We start from the raw sequence: 23,756 nt of genomic DNA, 5'->3' as shown, positions 1-23,756 counted from the left end.
TTAAAATCGCTTTGTAAATAAGCCATTTTTTATCGTAAAAAGTAAAGGATAAAAAAATGGTGGGTTATCCCTAAGAGATAGAGATATACCATCCAAGACTTTTTTTGTAGACCTTTTTAAGGTGTACAATACTGTACTACATTATTTTGATCTATCTCGAAGGGTTCAGCCAGCGTTTGATTTGTAAGCGCAAATAAATGTGTTTATTTACGACATCACATTAGAAACCTCTAAAATTATCAGTGTTTCTCTACTATAATATGCATGTATTATACATATAAGCCTTCCTCTTGAATCACCCTATCTTTTAAAAAAAACGCATCAAAATATGTTGCGTAGTTTTAAAGATCTAAGCATACACAGGACGGACAGACAGACAGCGGGAAGCGACTTTGTTTTATACTATGTTGTGATCTTTTTTTATGATCATCTACATTCAATAGATAATGAATAATTAATTTCGTTATATAACGCAGTTGCAGAAAACTCGCTCATAAGTTCTTAGTTGCTGGTCAGGTCTTGCTCATTTGCAACAATAATACTTGGATGGGATTCAAAAGGCAAATGAAGGTTAATCGACTAGTTTAAACCACGTGGCAGAAAAAAAAAAGTTGGAATTGTGTTTTTTTTTTGTCCCCTACGGGAAATAAATGTCAGTTTCCTTGTTTTTTTTTTTCCACTCACGGTCACTGGAGTGATCTCCTCCTTCTAAATTCCTTCGGGCGCCATAGGCAATAAATTGCAAAAAAAAAAAAAAAAACAATTAAGTGCGATTTAATTAATGCCGCACGTTTTGTTGCGTATACTGTGCGGGGACGCGGGTTGGCACCCCTGAGGGACAGCCCAAGTCCAGTCGAGCCAACCCCCGAGAACATGAAGTGTATGTCACGGTGTTGGCTGCGCTGGAGAGGAGTGTTTGCGCGGGGCGGTGGAGGGGGGGAGGGGGGTCGCTCAAAGCTTCTTCCAGGCTGCGTGTGTATGCTCTCCGACACGACACATCGAAACTGATAGCGGAACCGCCCTGGAAACCACAAAAGATCAAAATTACCACCCTGGGAAATCAACACAATAAAAATATCCAATTGCTTTATAAGTTACAAAATTTTTTAATTAATACCTCTTATCGTATTTACGACAGTATTTTTGCACATGCTATTTAGAAGTGTCATGACTTATTCGATCATTCTGTTTCAGCAATTGTTTCTGTGCTCTGCTGTATTGATTTTTTTTTATTTGTCTGTTTCTCTTTGTAAATTGTGTTTTGTTGCCTGGGTGTTGTTGTTAGCCTTGCAAACGTATATTTTTTTACGTTTTTTCTCTTTATGATTACTAATTGATAAAGTTCCTCATTGTGCTTGTTCGTGGATTCTCATCTGTCTCCACAATTTATGTTGCTGTTTAAATGTGTTTTTTTTTATTATGTTTGTCAACACTTTTATTTCAGTATCTATGTTTTCTTTCAGTTTAGTGAGTACTAGTGTGTATATTTTAGGGGGCGCGTCGTTTAGCCTAAAATCGTTTTGCCTAATCGTGTTTCCCCACCTTCGTTTTGCCTAAAATTTGGTTTGCCTAAAGTCATTTTGCCTAAAGTCATTTTGCCTAAAGTCATTTTGCCTATAGTCGTTTTGCCTAAAGTCGTTTTGCCTAAAGTCATTTTGCCTAAAGTTAGTTTGCCTAAAGTCGTATTGCCTAAAACCATTTTGCCTAAAATCGTTTTGCCTAAAGTCGGTTTGCCTAAAAGTCATTTTGCCTAAAGTCATTTTGCCTAAAATCGTTGTGCCTAAAGTCGTTTTGCCTAAAATTATAATCTCATGCTTAAGTTCCCCTACAGTCGTTTTGCCTAAAATCGTACTGCCTAAAATTCGTTTTGCCCTAAAGTCGTTTTGCCTAATGTCATTTCGCCTAAAGTTGTTTTGCCTAAAGTTTCAGCACTTCGCTTTCTTTAACAGACAGTTAACTTGCCGAGCAGTCGTTTTGCCTAAAATCGTTTTGCCTAAAGTCATTTTGCCTAAAAGTATTTTAGTATATTCTTGCTCCATATAGTGTGTGTAAATACATTCCAGCCACTTGTAACTCTATTTGTGGATTCTGGAACTACTACCGAAACATTGTGAGAGGTTTGACATTCTGCCACAAGAGTGGAGGGTGTTCAGTATCGCCTGCATCTTTCAAGGAGGAAGGGTAGTTCGTTTTCGAGACAACAGATAGTGTGTCGCTCATCAAGTATCGCCTGCATCTTTCAAGGAAGATGGGTAGTTCGTTTCCGAGACAAATGGATTGTGTGTCGCTCACCATTACTTTATATCGTCTTTTAAGGTTGCTTCCTTATTAAATATTTGAGCGCAGTTGTCCCATTTACGCCATGCATTCAATGCTACGGAACGCATCACGCCTATACTAATTACTCGCAAACAAGATCTGTAACAGTGGGGTATTATTACGCGATAAAAGACAAATGATAAATCTACTAATTTCATGTTGTACATTTTGACTGCGAATCAAGTAAACTGCGTAACCAGGCTCTGAATATGCGCTTTTTCGCCATTTTCACAAAAAAATTGTCTATGTAAATATATTATACGGAAAATGTAAAACAACACAATTTTCACTTTTCGTGGAATAAAATCGTATTGCCAAAACATTTTCTTACGGGGACTTACGAATACCTACGCTTAACTAGGGAAGGCCCTTACGTATAAAGTATTACTGTTTTTGAAGGAATATTATACACTCCTGCGCTATTATTTATAACTTAGGATAGATACTACGACAGTTTAAATATACTAAAACTGTTAATATTTTTGGAGTCCTAGAAGTATATTTCGTGGTTTAATGTTTCCAGAGCAAAAATTTAAATTGAATTTCCTGTATGACTTATTTATATATCATTTCTATAGCTGAGTAATATGAAATAAATACTTTGAAATCAAAGGAAAGAAAGCGATAGGGTAAGTGAACGAAACGGAAACTTGTTAAATAAAACATGTTCGGCAACTTAACATATAATGGAATTATTATTATTATTATTTTTATTCCACAAGGAGTTGTCTGTGGTAATGTTGTTGCCTTTGTATCGCTGTGACGACTTTACGTTGAACTTCCCTTTCTCAAGATACTGCAAGCCTATTACATTTTGTTTTAGTAATTTTAATGAACATAATCTGAAGACGAGTTTATAAATAACACAAACGTATACAATAAAGTTTACTTCTGCTATGTATGTTTGCTATAATCAATAAATTTGTATTGCGTTAGCAACTTGACTTCACCTAAGCCACTGAAAAAACCTGATAGCCTATATGTTTAAGAAACGGAATAGCCCTTATTAGCCTACTTTACTCTAAGAAAAGTAGTATAAACTAATATATCGTCTTTAGTCACGCCGGATATCTGTATGTATATTTATATTAAAAATATTTGTAAAATTATGATAATCGCCAGAAAATACGCCTACTTTTAACCAAATGCTATGCAGATAAAAAACGGGGCGCTATGTTTTTTTACGTTAGGAAAGTGAGTGAAACCACCGCTACTAGCACTACCTCTTGAATGCTGGATGCAATATAATTCGAAATAAACTTTGTTATAGCACTTTAGAAATTTTTAATCGCGTTTTTCAGGTACTTTTGATAATTTTAGTACACATTTTCTGAATTCAACTCTCGACTTTTCAATGTAAACGAATACGGCGAAACCCCTAACTTCATCCACATCCCGCTGGGATCGCTGGTCAAAGTAGTTTCCGCTACTCTTGCCGAATTTCCGGTATTGCTCTGTATTGTATTTGGTTTACCTCATTGAAACGTATGATTTTATGATATGTAGTTTTTCATGATTTATGACGTAATTTCACATGATTTTTTATTTTTAATTTAGTCGGAAATTTTTTTACGTCTGTAATTTGTTTACTCTATGCGATTTAAGTATGCCTGGGTTCCAGGTACTAAGCAATTTAAAGTAACGATGATGTACTTTAACAAAAAAATTTTTATTAAATAATTTATTCCATGCAATCCCTGTTTTCACACCTTTACAATGATAGCGTAGTACGCCACTTTGGTTGTAATATGGAGCGAAATAAGTAGGCCGCGTAGCGCGACGCCTGAAGCATTTTATTGTGAAATTTAAGTCATTTGAGTACCTACTAGGAATGCGTATCGTCCCAGAACAGTTTTGAGAGATGTGAAGCTACATTGTGTAGTAAAATAAAGTAGTTTTGAAATGGTAATCTATAAATTTATATTAAGAGAATAGATGTGGTTAACCACTTTTAATTATTGTAGTTAGCTTTGCTTAAGCCAGCCTGCCTAAAGAGAATCTACGGTCATTTTTTTAAAGAGAATTTAAATTCGGTTTATATCATATTCATAATTGAGATTATTTTCCAATTAATGAGAGGTTGTATTTGTTTTGCTATGATATTGACTATCCTACCAAGTCACAAAAGCTCTGATAGTGATGAGAAGAATTAATTGCTTTAACCTAGCCCCAGAACAATGTTATAGTCGACTTTATTTTGATTTAAATACCTGATATGTGTATATTACTTCTATAATTACGTCACAGAGATTTTTAATTCGGTTAATTGCTATAATACCTGTAAACCTGTGCTATTCGTTTTCTCTCCGATTTATTAAAAAAAAAACATTGTAATAAATTAATTGCCATTATATTTCATTTATTATTACTGTAAATCGGAGATTTGGTCTTTTCCCTTTAGTATAGCCGTGCGAAGACGGGTCGGTCAGCTAGTAATATAAAGTTGGAGGTGTTTCGAGTACTATGGCACTGGTTCCCATTTTAAGAAGTCAATGTGTTTATTGAGTAGGTAAAACTAAACGAAAGACAAAAATTTTACCGTATGTTAATAAAAGTACATATATAGTTATATAAATATGATAAACAACCACTGAACTTCTTTCAACAGAGCCATACGCCAGCGACCGTATGTTACTGCGACGCCATTCAGATTTCACTATAAATTCATTTTGAACTTTTGAGGCTAAGTTACAATGGAAACTACGTGGTTTTAGTTTTTTTAATCTTCGACACATTTGTGACTCTGAGTTCTAATATATTTACTTATATTGTATAAAACACTACATATTATAACTTGGACAGTGAAAAAATATGTTGTGATTATTATTTTCCTGTTTATATACTATCGCTGTTACATCTCTTTACATTTTGGTTTTATTTAGCAAAAAATATTGTCACGTGCACCTAGCCGGTGCCACCGCCATTTCTGTCACGATCCACTTTCAGAGGGGGGAGAGAATCGTAGCTCTTTACATAGAAACAACTCGCTTGGCATCAACTAGTCTTAACTTCATAAAATACTTTACTGTACCTAGGATCATAGGTTCGTCATCCCGTACAGGATGTCTGGAGAGAGCTGAACTAAGGAGATTTTGCAAAATAACATAATACTTAATTAAAATTATTTTATTCTTAAAGTCAAATACTCAACATCATTTTAAAGAACATTTAAATAGCGGGATTACAATTTAAAACAATAATCTCTTTACTTCCTTAACGATTGAACGACCTTACAAGAGAGAGAATGAGAGAACTTCACTAAACACTTCCCTAGTCCTTCCGAATACCTCAAATCATAATTAATACTTAAAATTAAAACAAAGATAAGTCCATACTCACATTTTCCGAAAAGCCTTTCTTGATCGATTACTTTAAAAAAATAACGTAGGGGCCTCTCCTGCCCTTGAAATCCCGAACGAACATTACATTTTAAACACTATGACGCGTGACCCCTGACGAGGGCCATAGCCTCCGCCCGAAAGCTTGACGACTACATTATGACCTAACTTAAATTAAACAACTCGTGACCACAGGTGAGACGCATAGCCTCCGCCTGAGTGAGCCCCGAGTCACCACTCACTTGCGCTTCAATTCGCGCGCCCTGCCGCGCCTACCATAACAAAAGCTCGTTATTGAAGTCAAATTTACTAAACAACTAACTAGAACATCTGGGAAGACTACCCCCCCTCTACCCCAATGTGCAGGCCACACCGCGCGGCTTGTTACGACAGCGCGCCCCAGTAACTGCGGCCCGTGGCTGCGCCAGCGCGCGGCCAAACAAACAAACAAAATTCTGCAAGCCCGCAGCGCGCCGCGCCGGCCCCGTGCCCCAATTACATGGTCACGCCACTTGCGCTGACGAGTGAACAGAGCAGCCAGCCCAGAGTCCCGTCAGTAAAGTCCCTAAATTTGATTTCAACAACCCTGCAAAATTTCAACCCGCGACATAACCCTCCCCTCACAGAGCTCGAGCCCCATCGAGCTACCTCAAAATTACAAATTGTCTTTTTCCATTAAACCATAACTATAAATTCCTCATTTCACAAAAATAATAATTTTCTTAGTTCCTTGCTGTCTGAACATACATCTAGATTCTGCATAAGATTTATTTTAAAACAACAAGTATTCATAAAATTAAATGTAAAACTTTTATCTGGTTTGTTCTCACAGGAACCTTCAGAGGCTCGAGTTCTCAATTCTAAAAAAATTGTTCTGTTAGTGAAGCTCTCTTTACAAATTAAATTACTGTTCTTAGTTTCTCAGTATTCGTTAAACAATGTGCAAATTCTTGATAATTATTATTTTTTTTTTTTTTCAGTTTCCGTTTATTACCATACTTCTTTCGTTCTTCAAAAAAAATTAAGTGTCCTTACAGTGTTTCAATTAATTAAACTCTTATCTCGTGAAGGTTGGTGCAACTCCTCGAAGTCAGTGTTGTCGAGAAGAGTAGCTCCCTGGGCTGGCCATCAGCAAACACCACTCAACTCCAACAGCTACTGGACTGGCTTCCAGGGCAGCTCACAACTTCTCCCCACATCTGCTTCGGAGTTGTGCCATCCTCATCACGAACAGATTACAATTCTGAAACATCATCAACAGGCATTACCATCACGCCTGACAAATACAAAACTAACTACTAAACTGCAATCGATGGGCAAGGATGCAAACACACAAAAAAATAAAATTAATTAATTCAACTGCTAACATAAAGTATCCCACCCTTAGCATAATCTAATCAGGCAAATAATTTGATAGGAAAAACTTAAGGAAGGGAAACATGACCTCCAATGATTTTCCCTAACTCTTGAGTCTTGATCTTCTCTATACAGCAAATAGTCCCCACGAAGTAACTGGGTTGAAGGTCAGTTCACATGACCCACCCATAACCTCTTCTACTCTTCTTTTCTTCTGGGGGCAACCACAATGCCCACCAATCTCTCTCCATGGTGCCGAACCAGCTATCCCATGAGAGTAAACAACGTAGTCAATAGAAGCGCAGAGGGGAAACACCAATCTCTGGCTTGTCGAGTCATAAAACTGCTTTATCTTCTTCTTCTTCTTCGGAGTAAAAATATCTGACTAACCTTGCTTCTATTCTTCCAAACAGTAAAAGTTCATCAGGTATCTTCATGAAAGAAACATTCTAACTAATAATTCTTCATTTTTCTTCTTCTTTATTTCTGTTAGTTGTAATAGAAGGCCATGTTAGGGAGGTTATAGGGAAAAAGAGTGGCCAATTCCCACCCCATCACCCACCTAGATCATGACTAATTAACTTTTAAACTTTCTATTTCAAACAAATAAAAAAAAACATTTTTTTTTATTCAAACTTTTAAACTATAATTACTTTTACTTCATAACCTCAAAAGCTAATCAATAATTCTAAATGAAATTGTGATTTACTGCATCCTTGTTCCATCCGATCTGTTTGTTTATAACCTTTCTTGTAAAGTATAAAATTTTCAAACATTACTAATTCAAAAAAAAATTAAATTCTGGTGTCCTTTGAGTTACAATTAACTTTACTATTTCTTAGGTTGAAATAATTTAAGTTTTCAGAACTATTTCATTGTCTAATTCACAACACTTAAAAATCAACTCAAAACAACAAATCATCAAAATCAATAAGATCATCTGACCTACCTATCAGTACTGTGAACTTGAACTGTTCGTACACATTTATAATAAGCTATTGTATTTAAATTCCAACCTAAATAAGGTTTAAAAAAAACTACTAATCCCTCTGTAAATTAAGAAAATTAACTTTAAAAATTAAACTTAAGGTATTAGTTCTTTTTGACAGCTACCACAACTCACTAGTTCCATTACATTACTATAACCTAAAAAGTTCTGTAAATAATGTTTATAACAAAAAAAAACTCCAGTTACTGTCTTCCATAAAAAAAAATAAAACTTTACATGACCTTATTAATCTCCACTTGTAAGTCCATGGCTGCCAGCTTTCTCTTCTCTTGAATCTTCAGTCTTGGCTCTTGTTTCAGTGATCTTGTATCTTGTCTCTCGAACTCTTGTCATCTTGTAAACTGGACTGCTGCTCAGCTCATCTTAAGGAATCTGTAACAGTTTCAAAAATACATGTTAATTTAAATTACATAATTCCTGTTCTTTGGTCCTAAAAAAAAAATTGTATTATTAGTACACATTACCCTGAAACAACATTATTATTCATTGTTTATTACTTAAAAAAAATGCTTTACCATAAAATCCTTTTTTGTTCTTTTCATTAGGCCTATTTATTTTCCTTCTTCTTAATTAAATTCTGCTTCAAATGTTAATCCTAACTTAAGACCTACCATCTATTTATTATTCATTACCTACATTATTTATGTTACCCTAAAATTCCCATAAGTTTCTAATACTTCCTATCAAAGACATTCTCTCTAAAAAAAATTTACTTGTGACTCTTAACTTAACAAACTTAAAAAAAACTTTTACACTAGACTTAACTTATTATTCATTCTTAGTTACTAAATTTCTATATGTAAACTTTAGTACTTACAAACAAAAACTGCCTATTTCTCTCTACCTCTTAATCTCTTTCAATTATTACAATAATAATGTTACCTTGCATCTTTAAACTTTCTTCTTTTCAATTAAATTAGACATCTCATAACAATAAAAATTCTGCCTATACTCTTCTTATGGGTGTACAAACCAACAACAAAATTTCAAATTCTCAAGTTTCCTTATATTTAAATTATGCAATACAAATAACCTCTGTGGTGCCTGTACCCTTTAGGCCTACCACCTTCTCCTCTCACAGCATGACAACTCTTATTCCTCGGGGTCTATTCACTGTTCCAAATCAAATATCTCAAATAAATTAAAAACAAATTTATTATTTTAAGAAAACAAAAATTTACATTGAATTTACTATGGAGCCTGGAAATCTTAATGTCTCACAGCAGCTAACATGACTAAATCCCATGGAACCCCAGGTTTACCTAACCTGTGCCCAAAAAAAATTTAAGCATACCAGGCTTTCTCTGCACTGGTTTTACAGCATCACACACTATTTAGGGCCCCTGATCTGCCATCAGTCCCAAGGAGTTTTCCCACAACCCCTCTCTACACAAGCGCCTACCGCATTCCTCTCAATTGGCTATCGGTTTTACGGCATTCTTTTGGGACCCGACCATCAAGTTAGGGCTAATCGAACACTAAACCTCCATACTTCCAAACAATAAAAATCAATTAAACTTTCTCTGTAAATTCTTAAAATCAAAAAAAATTATTCCAACATGCCAAAGAAACTTAAAAAAACTTCATAACCTTATCTTCAAACCATTAAAATAAAAATAAATAGATTACTCTGTCTCCTTAATAACTGTAAACTGTCAACCAAATATCATGTCGTAAACTTAACTCTGCTTACTGACTCTAAATCATAAAATCTCATTCTTCCTAATTAATAAACAACCGATTTCCTTGAAATCTCACTGTATCTCTCAAACTCCACTGGCTGAATATCTCAATAAATTCAAAAACAAGTATCTAAACTCTTAAAGAAACTCCTCCCCAATTATTCAAATTACTTCACCTTATTTTATTTCATTACTTAAAACACCTTACTCAAAAAAAATTAATTAATTATCTAGCTATCTTCCATTATTATTTATTTACCGAACAAAACTTTCTCCTAAATTAATTTAGTAAAATTCAATTTCACATTAGGCAAGTACACTAACTCTCTACAGCAATGTTTCTCATTTCCCTCCTTCCTAACTGAATCCAATCTTACTTAACCTCCAGGGAATTTACCTCACAAAATAACCAAATTCACTGTAGTGCCTATCTGCTATAGGCCCACTACACAACAAGGGATTCTAACCCCACCAACAAACTTCATTGAAATGGTACCCTATCCCATACAGGATAGCCACTTCGGTACTACCATGGGGAACTCCTGCCCCAAACTACTCACAACTCTCAGGATTCTCCTGACCCTTAATTCCGTAGTCAGCCCATCTCCTATGGTCTGCGCTACAATTCCCTTTCTTCCCAGGGACACAACGCCTCACCTTAGGGTCCCTCGCCCTAATGAAAACATTAATTTTGTCTCTCTGTTCTTTTGGAGTAAATTCCCTCTACACACAAAATCTAGCCTTCCCAGTTTTCTCAATGCTTATCGATTTTATAATGTACCTCCTTAATAATGTTTACAAATCCCAAAAAAATATTTTTAAAACCGAGGTAGAATTTAACTAACAAAAACATAAACAACTTACAACGAAACACTTCTAGCCTATACATCATACACTTCTTAAATTAAATTACTTACATACTGAAAGTTCCTCTTCTTCTAAAACACACTTAAATTTAAATTTATTTAACCAATAGTCTATTTTCTTATCGCTAAGTTACCGTACAGCTGATCAAAACAAGGTCACGGCCTGTCCACGTCTCCGTATGAGCCCGTGACGTCACCGAATTCCATCAGGTGCGCCAACCCTCGCTTGCGGTTCCTCCGTTCTCCGCTAGGTCTCAGCACCTCCCCGTCACGTGTTCAGTTCACTCTGCCACGTCCACTGACGTGTCGTTCTGAAACAACTCTCAACATTTTTCTAATTAAAACAAAACATCACTATAAATTCTATAACTCTCTTTTACATAAACTCTCGTTTTCTTTTTAATTCCTTTCTAACGTTTATCCTTCCCTCGACTGATTTAATTCGTACGTCTCGTCTCCTACGCGCACGACAACAAAACAAACTTCACTTGAAAATAATTCCTATTTACGACAAAAAATTTTTATTTTAAATTATAATTCTCTTAACCTACAATCTTAAATTAACTTTAATAAAACTAAACCACTTGCATTATCTTTATTAAGTATTTAAATTATAACGTATTCTCCTCACGTAATAATCCCCGATATAAATCTACAATAAATTCAACGACTTAAAACAACTTATCACTTTAAACTTTATCCTTACAAGTATCCTCAAATAAACATCTGTTACGTCAAAAAAAAAAATCTCAAAGACTTCCTCCACTTAGATTAAATTCCGTAATCCTCTCCTCAAGTAAACTCTTAATAACCTGCTATCAGAAGCTGAAACTAACTTAATAATAAACATAAAAATCTACCTCTCTCTCTCTCCAGAAATAGAACCTATCCGGCGAACTCTACCATTTCTGTCACGTGCACCTAGCCGGTGCCACCGCCATTTCTGTCACGATCCACTTTCAGAGGGGGGAGAGAATCGTAGCTCTTTACATAGAAACAACTCGCTTGGCATCAACTAGTCTTAACTTCATAAAATACTTTACTGTACCTAGGATCATAGGTTCGTCATCCCGTACAGGATGTCTGGAGAGAGCTGAACTAAGGAGATTTTGCAAAATAACATAATACTTAATTAAAATTATTTTATTCTTAAAGTCAAATACTCAACATCATTTTAAAGAACATTTAAATAGCGGGATTACAATTTAAAACAATAATCTCTTTACTTCCTTAACGATTGAACGACCTTACAAGAGAGAGAATGAGAGAACTTCACTAAACACTTCCCTAGTCCTTCCGAATACCTCAAATCATAATTAATACTTAAAATTAAAACAAAGATAAGTCCATACTCACATTTTCCGAAAAGCCTTTCTTGATCGATTACTTTAAAAAAATAACGTAGGGGCCTCTCCTGCCCTTGAAATCCCGAACGAACATTACATTTTAAACACTATGACGCGTGACCCCTGACGAGGGCCATAGCCTCCGCCCGAAAGCTTGACGACTACATTATGACCTAACTTAAATTAAACAACTCGTGACCACAGGTGAGACGCATAGCCTCCGCCTGAGTGAGCCCCGAGTCACCACTCACTTGCGCTTCAATTCGCGCGCCCTGCCGCGCCTACCATAACAAAAGCTCGTTATTGAAGTCAAATTTACTAAACAACTAACTAGAACATCTGGGAAGACTACCCCCCCTCTACCCCAATGTGCAGGCCACACCGCGCGGCTTGTTACGACAGCGCGCCCCAGTAACTGCGGCCCGTGGCTGCGCCAGCGCGCGGCCAAACAAACAAACAAAATTCTGCAAGCCCGCAGCGCGCCGCGCCGGCCCCGTGCCCCAATTACATGGTCACGCCACTTGCGCTGACGAGTGAACAGAGCAGCCAGCCCAGAGTCCCGTCAGTAAAGTCCCTAAATTTGATTTCAACAACCCTGCAAAATTTCAACCCGCGACAATATATTAGAACTCCGAGTCACAAAAGTGTCAAACAAGTTATGGTATTTTCAATCCATCACCTCTTATAAGGACCTCGCCAAAATACATAACATTATCTTCTTACTATACTATATGGACCTTTGAAAAATGCGGAACTGTCATATAGGGGATGCACACTTTTAGATATTACCGAGCACCTATTTTTAATTCTGCATGGCAACGCTTAAAATTAACATTAAATTACGAAGCTATTATTCTTAAGTTATTTACAGGTAGACTTACCAAATCCTTAGGTACTTCATGTTGCACATATGTATTTCCACAAAGCACCCTTCTTACAAAAATTGAAGACACTAATATTAACTTAAGAATATTGTTTTGTTATTTTCAATATTATCTCCAACATGTCCAAAGTAATACCATCACCGTTGTCCGCATCACTATTTTATTACATGCTCTACTTAGTTTAAATACTAACAAGTGAAATGTTTAATATAAGGTTTGTTATTTTGAAAATAAAAGTGTCTTTCTTAAATCAAAACGTAAATGTCGAATACCATATAACTAATTGCATGCCTGATTTGACGCGAATCGATTACGTAATGTTAAAAACTAGAAACCTACCCCAGTTTCACACGGGTAGCAGATCACATATGCCTACATAAACGGACGTTACGATCCTGATGCGGAAAGGAATATGCATGCCAAATTTCAATTCAATCGGACGTATAGTTTTAGAGATCTCGTGATGAGTCAGTGGTATTTCGCTTATATTTATAGATTATGGCATAGTCTTAATTTTTGAGACGAATAATGATTACAAAACAAGATGAAAATAATGCATTTGTGTCACATTAAAGGTGGTTTAACGTAGATAAATAAACGAAACATTATAGTTGGCAGAAAAGTTTAATATAATTGCCTCATATTCTGAAAACTTATAGTGTTGTATTTTTTTGAATTACTTGACTACCAAATTTGTCACAAGTGGGCTGTGGAGTTCACATGTTATGAAGTAAAAGTTTTATATTTTTGGTTTCAGTATCTTAGAAGCTAGTGAATTAATAAATTTACGTAAATAACAATTTCGTTCTAGCACAGTGGACTGGTTGTTAAAATGTGTCAAACATTTAATGAGATTTGATATTAGCTACATCATTTAAAATAGTTCAATTTTGAAAAAAAATAGAGTGCATTATCTTCTTGTTTCTCATAAAGTTATCCCTTCTGTATTATATTTATTTGAAAACTAAATTTGCTGCGAGTATCGCGTATAGCTCCCAATAAATTAAGTAGGTTAAAATTTGTGTAATGGTTCCTGCGATATTATATATGCAGCAACCAAAACGCTGAATAAACAAATATGTATTACTGAAAATGTTTCTAATAACCATATTTTGGAGCCAAACACTTAGTTTTGACAGGTATCCGGATTTTTCCCATTGGACAACACAAGTTAGTCATTCTAAATAGCTACCTATCCGGATTTCAGTAATGGGGCAACTAACGCCTTTAAAAATTCTGAACTATGCCTAACCGGAATAAGTTCCCTATACGGATATTTAAATCAGTACAATAAAATGCAGACGCCAGGAAAGGACAGCTATCCGATTTGTAAAGTTCACTAATTTAGCGTTTCATGACTCGGTGCCAAATTAAAATAGCCAAGTAGGACACTTATCTGGATGTTAACTTACACGCCACAGTTTTAAAGAAATTATTCGCTTTGCTCACATATTGTATTAAGTGTATTTGCAGATTGTGCCATGTATAAAAAAAAGGCGAAGTTTTGGTTAACCGTAAGCGGTAGATTACTAATCCCCTCGGTTTTATTAAAGTTGGTTTATAACGCCCCCGAAGTTTTCGTGTTTTGCATTTCCTCGTTCCATGATGCATCCGGAAACTTTGAGATATATCTTCCAATGTCGACGTTACTAGCAATAAACTTGTGCTTAAATTCCATTTTCAAGATTTTTTAAAATATATTTGGCTTTTACGTGGGCTAATAGTTGTGAATTTTATGTTTACCTACTTTTTAAAAATGAATCGTCACCTGAAGTTCGTCCTTGTGGTTTGTCCTAGTGGTTCGTGTTTTAAAAACAAAATATATTTATTTAAACAGACTCGTGGTTTTTAGAATGACTCGATGTCACAGTGCGGGTTAATGTATCTGGGTACCGTAAAGACCCTGCTACAATTGACTTGTCCAATGCCATGTCCGTTGGACACAACTCACCTATTGGTCCACGAAGCCCTGTGGCGTCATATTTCTTGTCCCTTCGTCCCTTGTCCCTTCGTGATCAAGCAGTTGGCGAACTTTTATAATTTTGTCCCTTATTGAGTTTTCCCATGCAAGAAAAATACGTTTGAAAACATGTTAAAATTGTAAACAAACATAAATTATTTAAAATTAAAAAAAAACGTAAAATGTCTAAAGAGGATCACAAACCACGCGGGAAAAATAGTAGTATACAAACAATAAAAACAAAGTGAATTTTGTGAATTGACTATTATGTACCGAAATTGGAAATAGGTCACGTAATTACTCTGCCATTGAAATGTCAGTTTACCGAGCTACCTTTCAAACAGAATAAGCTTGGCAATATTCACATCATCAATATTTTTAAATTGATTTTGTGGCCTCTAAAAGATCTACTAGTATTATAATTTTTTTTAAGGGATTTGTGGTCTCCAACTTTTGCAAATGGCCACAACACATCAGACAAATGAAGAAGGAAATATTAAAATGTCGCTCAAAACTACTGCACTCTTGTGTTGGTATTTGAAATGTTTACAATTTGACAACTCGGGACATAACTTTTGTGGCAACCTTTTTTCGTGAGAGGATGATACAAAGAGACCAAGACACATGGCAATTGTAGCAGGGCCTTATTAAAAATAAGCGAAAATTCCAATACTGCATTTATCTGACTGAAATTTAAGAGCAGCGGCTATTTTCCGCGATATTATTTTGGTTTTATTATTATTGGTTATTATTTTGGACCATTTGCACAAAATTAATTTCTTCCGTTTAATTTTTTTGGATTCAAGGGTTCAAGTTGTTTCCGTTGTCTCATTAGAATAATGCCCCCTCTACACTTAGCCCGAACGTTCGCAAACGTTCGCGAACGTTCGCGAGCGCCAAGTGTGGAGGGCTGGTTGGCATGTGAAGGCTTGTGTTCGTGTTAGTTCGTGGGCGCTCGCCTCGGTGACGTTTTTTTTTTTGAACAAGTCAAAGGAAGTTGGGCCAACGTCCGTAATGTGTGTATCTACACTTGGCCTGCAAGCAGTAACCCAATAACATTCATCGAAGTTATCTTGGTGTTTATATTTTCTTGGTAAACAAAACAGAGTAAACTATAGCTGCCTGCAGTGTACCATAACTACATCAATACTCTTTATAGCAGACACTTTCAGTTCGTTTGTGACTGATTCATCTAGTTCGCTTCGGAATTGGGAATCGCGTTTGCAGGCCAAGTGTGGATTCATGGTTAATTGGCATCTGAAAAAATTCGTCTTTGTTCGCATTCGTGTTGGAATTCGAGTTAGCCTGCCAAGTGTAGAGGTAGCATAACATATGCCCGTGTACTTGTGCCCCCTCCTTTTTTTCCCACCGCTTTTTCGACACTCCTTTTAGGCCAGCGGCTGTCCTAAGCGCCTGGGTAGATAAAAAAAATCTAGAAAATCATAAAAAGTGTAAATAAATTAAATGAGCTTAAATCTAGCACCACATTTTGTTCTTGATAACGTATGTGTAATTTTACTCGTCTGCCTCCACTATAACCACAGTTGCTCTTCAGCAATCTCAGTTACCAAGACCTGTAATCCCATTTACTACCTTGTCCATTCCTCTCTGTACTATGGTGATGACATTCATGCTATTCACTTTAGCAATATATAGACATGGAAAATTTGTGCCAGTTAAGTAATGGGTAGAGACTGGAAAATTTAGCAAGTTCAGTTACACGTCGGCTACACTTTACCTTACTATGTTAAATGAATGCTCTGCAAGTTTTAAGCTGTTGTTGCTCAACTGCATTTACGTTTTTACATAATCACTCAAAATGTGATTTTATCTAATTGTCTGTTGCGGTATTTGGCATTTATTAATATATCTACACAGCGTGCGAAAGAACTGAGATACGCCACTACATTTGCAAACTAAACATGATTGTACATGCGTTGAGAGTATAGATTGCCCTAAAACTAATATATGATATTTCGCGTACCTATTTATAGGCTGTTATTATTAGTTAATTTCTCATATTCACAGAAATAAGCTATATAGCTGGCCTCAGGTATATCAATTGTAAAATATGTAATATACATTCAATATACAAGTAATTTTAATCATTGGTAGTATTTTATATAAGGCAAAATAGAACCATGAAGAATCCTATCGTTTAATGAACTTATAAAACATGTATTTTTCAATGCGTATTCAGCCTTCCAGATGTTAACGAATAAGTTTCTAGTAGGCTACGTACGAATAGAAAATAACGTAATTTCCAACTAGGCATCTATAATTATGAATATAAAAATTTACCAAAAAACAAAACACATACCATAGAAAATCCAGTGTATAATAATTATCATTTAAAACATTATTATTTTCAGAATACGTATTTCTAAGCACTATAGTAAAATTAAATTAACAAAGGCTGTTATTTTTCGCGAAAAAATACATTTCTTATTCATGATTGATAGAATTACAATTTTGACCGTGTGAAAAGTCTGAAAGCGAATCACGAAAGTTCGGTGCAAAAGTTACCGATTTCTGATTGGGCCAGAGAAAAAATTAAATTTTCGTGAGCGATAGCAACCATTAGCTAGAAAGACACTGCTGGTATGTGCGTATAGAATTGAAATATACAGTAAGCTCAAACTGTTTCAGAAAATAATCACGGGATACATAAATAAGTTGACTATACACCACAAACATACTATACACCTTAACACACATATAATTCACTTAATCAGTCTCGTAACATATTTAAATTATGACATGCAGTATGATCGTAGTAACAAGCCTATTTTGTTTCATTTCTCATTATATTTATTAATCCTAACAGAATAAATGTAATTAGTAAAACTATCAGCTTTTAGATTGTAAGATACTTCGGGGTTATTTTACATTACGATAAATCCCATGTGGTATCGCAAAGTAAAATAATGAGGCCAGCCGGCCTGCTATATATACTTATATATATATACAGTGTTGTTAAGTAACGAATTACAAGTAATCGGATTACTTGAAACGATTACTTTTCAAGTAATTTATACTTGTAACGAATTACATTTCAAAAATGTAATTCGTACTTGTAATCGGAATACATAACATTAATTGTAATCGATATATTAAGGTAATTGATACTTTATATTTACTTGCCGTTACTTTTATTCTCGGAACGTATAATGAATACATAAGAACAAGAAGATGTTACACTTTTGTATTAGTAAAGTTTATAATTTTACTCTTGTAGTGCTACGATCTTATGCACAACATGTATGATCAAAAATGAAGAGCCATAATGACTTGCAGTTCGGAAATCTTCGGAAATTCTTGCAGGGAACCGAAACTACGTAAGTTGTAGGCTTCCCGTCTCAACATTAACCTATCCTAAAATCTGCATTTTAAAAATTTAACACATCGCTGCCGTCAAGTGCTCCCGTTGAGCGTCTTTTTAGTGTTGGTAAAGATGTTTTTTGCCATCAAGAGAGGGAATCTATCTGATCGAGACTTTAAAATGCAATTGTTTTGTAAGGTCAATTCCACTACTTGTATGAAGTCTTTTAATGTTATTCAAGCAAGTTTGTCCTCAAATATTATTCATTTAATTTAAGATAATAAATTTAATAATTACATGAAATAATTTTTTTAACAAAACATATATGTACGTATGTTTATTAATGTAACAAAGTGTAAAAAATTGAATCGTAGGTCAGTTTTAAAATGTTAGCGGAAAGTAATTGTAATTGTAATTTTACTGATTATTTCTATGTAAAGTAATTTTTACTTGTAATTAGTTACATTATCACCACAGTAATTGTAATTGAGCCCAATTACTTTTTCTGAGTACTTTTAACAACACTGTATATATACTTATATATATATACACTTTTTTATTCTTCAAGTGCAAAATTTATTTAACTAAGTTAGGAAAACACATTATCCACAAATTTCTTGCCGTTCGGGTTTATAACAGTGATATTTTCTAAAACAAGAACAATGTAGTCCGCGGTTTCAGTGCCTGTATACAGCTGTTCACATTAACGTTTTAGTGCAAAAAGTACTCAATTATGAAAATTAATGAATTTATGTTTATAATAGGGGTTTAAATTAACTTCCGTTAATTTCTACTCACTTAAGTAATTCATGTCCAGGGAAAGTTTATACTATACAATTTTATTATTAATAAAAATGGTGTTTGTTTGTTTATAATGTCGTGCTATTTTGTACGATGCTGTCTGCAATTTCCATGGATTGCCGAATCTCTTTTGCGATAACAGTTTTTACTAGCACATTCTATTAAATAAATATGCATCATGTGCTACAGCAAAATCATAGATATATATATGAAAATTAAAATAAAATGTATACCTTCAAACAAAGCTCACATGTCTTAAAATAAAATTAGTTCTGTGAATCTAATATATTAAACTGAACTAGTATTATAAACAATTATTACTTATAAACATTATAATATAATCAATTTACATTTTACGTATATTCACAAAATTGCTTTTCTTTGAACTTATACGCAGCCTTGTGACCCGAAATTAAACCAGCATACTCATTGTTTTAAATGTGACTTGTAGCACCACCTGTTTTGGTTAAACTGAACTAAATGATTCTTTACTTGTGCTAAACATGTTGTTACGAGATATACTACTAGTCACGCCATCTATGCGCCAAATGTGAACGAAGTATTATTCTGAATATTTTAGAGATTACTTTTATGTATCCAAATGTCGTTTTGCCTAAAGTCGTTTTGCCTAAAGTCGTTTTGCCTAAACTCGCAGAGCACCACTCCACATTCTCAGGCAGTGATAAAACCTTACAGTCATTTTGCCTAAATTCGTTCTGCCTAAAGTCGTTTTGCCTAAAATTTTAGGCATCTGTTTAGCTTGCCTACAGTCATTTTGCCTAAAGTCATTTCGCCTAAAAGTCGTTTTGCCTAAAGTCGTTTTGCCTAAAATTATAATCACCTGCTTAAGTTCCCTTAAAGTCGTTTTGCCTAAAATCGTAATGCCTAAAATTCGTTTTGCCTAAAGTCATTTTGCCTAAAGTCATTTGGCCTAAAGTTAGTTTGCCTAAAGTCGTTTTTCCTAAAGTCGTTTTGCCTAAAAGTCATTTTGCCTAAAGTCATTACGCCTAAAGTCGTTTGGCCTAAAGTCATTTTGCCTAAAGAACATTTTAGGCTAAATGACTTTAGGCAAAACGACGTGTACTCATATTTTAAAGTTTTCTTTGAAATTTTTACAGTTTAATTTTTTGTAAAAACCCATTTCTTTATTTTTTTGAATTTTAAGTATTTTTAAATAAATAAGTTTACGAAATCACGGTACATTTCGCGAGAAGGTGTGACTCCGTGAGAAGTGAACCGACAGCCAGTAACCGACTGGATCCAGGTAGCGTGTACTTGCACGGTTCTTCCGGCGAGGTCTCCGCGGCAACTGACGTGTGGGCGTGGCTTCAGCTGGCGCGCGCGAGAGAGACGGAGATACAGGAGCCCGCGCACCTTCCATGCGACCACGTGCAGCTTCGAAGCCGCGTGAGGAGTTCATGGCCAGCCCTTGATGGTTCCTGCTTGAACCTGAGGAGCTAACAGCCTAAAACAACAATTATCATTAACAATTTTTATGGTAGGATGCGCACATTATAAGTTTGTTGTTTTTTATAGAACATGTTTTTATTTTTGGGTAATTAAAAAAAATTATATTTTATTCCATCAAGCAAGTATCGAACCACGGACGGATGCCAATCGAATTTTTTTTTTTTTTTTACAAAATAATGATTTTATCGATGATTTTTTTTTTGGAAACTCTTTGCGAATTTATAACTTACAATTTACAGAATTTCAAGATGTTGGACACCACATAATTATATCCTACTGCTCTCTATCGAGCAAAAATTAAACTAATGTAGCGAAAGAGTCCTCTAGCGTTTATAAACTAGTATTTATAAACTTTTATTAAGTGAATTTTAAAATGTATTTATAAAAGTTTGGTTTAGTTATAGTTGTTAGTACGCGCTACGAAAAAAAAAAATTACAATTAATTTTTACGAGGCGCGCGCAACATGGAACAAAAATTTACGGGATGAAAGGAGGCTGCACACAAATAAAAAAAATAGCATGTGCTTAAAAATCATATACTTTTGTGATTTATATTGGATACTGGTCCATATACCTGAAAACTTTTTTTTTTATATAAGTGATAGAAATTGTGTTTTTAATATTTTTCAAATGTGTTTATGTAAGTGAAGTTGTGTTCCTGTAGCTATCTATAGCGATGTCAGGTTGCTTGTAAGCATTCATTCTCGCTGGCAGGAAGTTTCTGTGGAAAGTTTATTATTATTCTGGTGGTTTTCGTGGTATTTTGTGAGAATATGATCCTTTATATATAATTATATATATATCAATATTGCATTAATATTATAAATTACTACATAATAAGCTGTAAATAATTTAAATTATATTTTTAATAAAAGTTTAGAATGTTATTTCATTATAAATTAAAATTTATATCGATTATTAAACAAATAAAAAATAATAATTTTATACCAGTGTTAACATTAAAACAAAATACTGAGTAATAATTTAAATTTCTTAATTTGATTTAATTTATAATGTTACGAATTATTAAAATGAAATATTAATCGTTGCGGGAAAAACTACTGGGGTCGTAAATCGATAGCCCAATTAAAGTATTTTACTACACAGTTTTATTGATTGCAAATATTTACATCACTAACAAATAAACTTCTAAAACTGTCTAATAATCAATTTCACTTGAAAATGTTTCTCACTCGGTTTTTACACACCGCACACCTCGCTGGGCCTCATCTCTGGCGCAACTATCGCCGCAGCACCCCTCGTGTAACTCCGCCGCCGCACTCCGCCACCGCCGTCGCACTTCCCTTCGCCGAGGTTCCGCTCGACGCTTCGCTCGGAACTTCGCTCGGGACTCTCGTCGCACCCGCGGCACTCTCGCCCCCCAACTATCGCCGAGAAACTCGCTCGCCGAGGAACTCCTCGCCCAGGATCTCAGCTGCACCCACGGCACTTTCTCCCAGACTCTCGCCCCGGAGCTGAACTGAACTCGCCGAAACACAGACGCACCCGCGACACTATCGCCCGGACTATTGCCCCGAAACTCCGCCGCACCCGCGGCACTATCACCCTGATCACACCCACTCCCAACTGCTCACTGAGGCTGGCGTCCTGTGCTTATATAAGTCCAGGCGCCACTTCTAGAATTCACGAGCGCGGTTGGGGCCAGTCACATCATTACACGCCGACCTGACACACGAATTATCGTGACAGGCTTCGGTAGCTCGCGGAATTCCCCCCTGCAAGGTGTCAGATAATGCCGCAAAGACAGAGCATCGCACGGGGAGCGTAGGGTAGGAGAGAGGGGAAGCGGTGACCCTTGTAATCCACCAGGCGCGCGCGGCACGTCTCACGTTGCGGCAGCAACGTGACGTCATTGGCCGTGCTGGGCCACCAGCCAGCTCCAAACCTTCGCGCTCCGCGGTCCTGCTCACGTTCGTAACAATACTATTCCAAAAATGTTAATAATATAATTCCTGTATTTTTTGTTATTTTATTTCTATCTATTATTTGAATGAACACTTAAAATTAGTTTTATTACAACTCGGTGTAATTATAACTTCTAACAAGCACGCATTTATTTTATTCCTTACTAATTCGCATTTCAGAATAAACACTTTTATTTATATAAAATTATTTAAAGAGATTTGTACAAATTATATCACAAATATTTTAGCAATAATTATTCACTCAACTATGTACCGATACGACATACCTAATTCGACATGAAAGGCATGATAATTAACATGTTTTTACCTAAAATAACTTGAAATAATGTTTATTAGTTAAAAATATAAGTATGTATGCAAAAAACATAATAAAAATCAAACAAATAATTCAATTTACTATAATATTAGTTAAAATGTTTAACTGCAAACAAAGTATCACATTAATTTTTATTGACATATAAAAAAGTTAAATATATGTTAAGTGAAAACAATTATTATCAAAACAATATTTTTCTAAGCTACTCTTTAGACTAATATATTTCAAAATTATTTACAACAAAAACAGCAAACAATTTTTTTTGTATAGTTCTGATTGCAGTAACCAATAATTTTTTCTACTTACTTTAAAGTGACCATAAATATTCTTTAATTCAGTAAAAATATACAATAACAGTAAAATTTTAAATAAACATAAATATAAGTGACAATCTTTATAATTTATGTAGCTTCCCACCTGAGTCAGAGTCTTAAAGAATGAAGTTAACTCTGCGTATATAAATTTTTTCTTCTGAATTTCACAAATACTTATTTACCCTATTTCATAACCTCATTTCACTTATTTGCACTTTTGGCCTTATAGAATTATTATAATCCAGGATCTTAAAAAGTAACAAATTATTTGCTTTTTCTAAGTCTGTATACCAAACTTTTTGTAAGTTTCAATTTCACATTTTATGTGGCAGTATTAAATGTCAAATTATTTTACAAAATTATTTTATTTCCTGGTTTCCTTGTGGTGTTAATTTCTTGATTTTGTGTGGTAATTGACAGGAAATAATTAAATTTCGTCGTTTAGAAATGTAAACCATGGCAAATTAATCTCCCGTTTACCTGTCGTAGGAATTGTTAAACGTTACTTTGTCTAAGATGTGCATAATATTAGTAATATATTTGCGTGGTTAAAATACAGACAAAAATTGACTACAAAATTAAATTCAGAGCTGATTATTCTCTTATATAATATTAATCCCATTTCCTGTTTTAAATGTTACCATGAGCTGATTTTCACTAAGAAAGCTCATATAGGTCATATTATATTTTTAAATAATTACTACAACATATTTTTTAGACCCAAGTGAAAATTTTATATCTGGTCAGAATAAACCAAGCGTTTTGAAATTTTTACAAATGTTTATGTTACTATTTAAAGGTGAATATTTTTTGGTGAAATAATAACA

Source organism: Bacillus rossius, chromosome 5 (assembly GCF_032445375.1).
Source record: "Bacillus rossius redtenbacheri isolate Brsri chromosome 5, Brsri_v3, whole genome shotgun sequence".
Classification (NCBI taxonomy): domain Eukaryota; kingdom Metazoa; phylum Arthropoda; class Insecta; order Phasmatodea; family Bacillidae; genus Bacillus; species Bacillus rossius.
Note: the sequence above shows the minus strand (reverse complement) of the source record.